The sequence below is a fragment of the Nymphaea colorata genome, chromosome 8 (assembly GCF_008831285.2).
Source record: "Nymphaea colorata isolate Beijing-Zhang1983 chromosome 8, ASM883128v2, whole genome shotgun sequence".
Lineage (NCBI taxonomy): Eukaryota > Viridiplantae > Streptophyta > Magnoliopsida > Nymphaeales > Nymphaeaceae > Nymphaea > Nymphaea colorata.
Genome location: NC_045145.1, coordinates 24,735,871 through 24,737,715, shown reverse-complemented (window position 1 = coordinate 24,737,715; position 1,845 = coordinate 24,735,871).

The following is a 1,845-nucleotide window of genomic DNA, read 5'->3' as shown; positions in this document are numbered from 1 at the left end:
ATGACCTTTACATTATTGAGCTAGGAACCACTTGTGTGTTGTTCTTATATGCGTGAACTACCAAATCATGATGATTAGAAGGATCATGGGGTTGTTGCACATCAATTAATATATTTATTGATATTATATTGCAAACCACAAAAGAGTAAATTAGCTAAACCATGTAAGTCAAGACCAAATTATATATATATATATATATATATATATATATATATATATATATATATATAGTTGAAATCAGTGGGCTACCTATGTTACGGATGACTCTTTTCTTATTTTGTGACCCTAAAAATGGTCTCAATGCTAAAAAGGGTTGCCAAAACATTGACTATCATCAATGCATTTTTTGCAATGTTTTAAACAATACAAAATTAAAAAAAAAAAGCTTAGCCAGCTGATTTCAATATAAATAGATGAATGAATGAATGAATATATATATATATATATATATATATATATATATACACAGAGAGAGAGAGAGAGAGAGAGAGGAGAGAGAGACAACTAGGACTGGCAAACCCACCCACTCTCTCTTTGTCTTTCTATCTCACCTTATGACCTCTCCAGCCCCTCTCATGTGATCCCATCCTCTCTTCCACTTTCTCTGTGAATTGAAGAGAAGAGAATGTGTTCACATGCACACACACATATAAGAACTCAAAGTGAGGTCACGTTGACTCAAGAAATGGTTCAGGCAATTATACTCACACTTCGTGAAACACAAATTTATAAAAAGACAAAAATAAAAAGAGATACATACCTGGTGCAATGTACCCTGTGGTTCCCAGAGTGGCTGTAAGAGTAGAATAATTCTGACCAACTAGAATCTTTACAATGCCAAAATCGCTGACGTATGCTGTCATGTTCTCCGAGTAACCATGGTGAAGATATTTTAGAGCACAAGCCACATCTATCATGATATCCAATCTCTGAACGAGATTCAAGTGATGGCCATCTGAATCTAGATAGACTTCTAGGCCCCCAAGGGGCATGTATTGGAGAACTGAAGCCTTGAAATCTCTACTAGAGCAAGACGCAATGACTTTCACGAGATTTCGGTGCCTGATTTGGCGCATGACAGTGCACTCGATGTCAAAACTTTTAGATGCTCCCTCAAATAACAAATTAAGGACCTTAACAGCCACTGTCGTTCGATCCGCTAGAATTCCTTTGTACACTGAACCAAACCTTTCCCAAGAAAATTTGCATTACTGAAGTTGCTCGTTCCGTGCACTAACTCTCTGTGAGAAATCATCGGAACTGTAATTTCTTGTAACCTTTCAATGTCATTGGGATGTTTCAACAACCGCTTCTTTCTATAGCATGAGATACCAATGAGTGTCCAAACAATGACCAAAAGTGTTGAGCCTCCAATTGTGCAAGTGACAATGACTTCAGCTACATTTCTCTTACTTTGTCTCTCTGTTTTGTGTAAGCACAATGGGACTTGGAATTTGGGAGCTCCACGTAGTGCATAGTTCCCTAGGAATGACTCGACATAAAGGTTTGCAAACTTTCCACCACTTGGAATCTCTCCTTCCAATAGATTGAAGGACAAGTCCAAGACCTGGATGTATTGAAGTTTCTCCAATGATTTTGTATCTCACCAGAAAGCTTGTTATGGGAAAGGTCAATAGTGCCAAGGCTTAGCATGTGATGAAGTTGTTCAGGAATGCGACCATCAAATGTGTTCTGAGAGAGATTCAAATACTCTAGCATTTGGAGCTTTGATAATGATGCAGGCAATTCTCCACTCAGCTTGTTTGCAGAGATATCCATATGGTCCATGATGATAAAATTCCCGATACCCAATGGCAGGTGACCAGTGAAGGAGTTGTCCTGCAA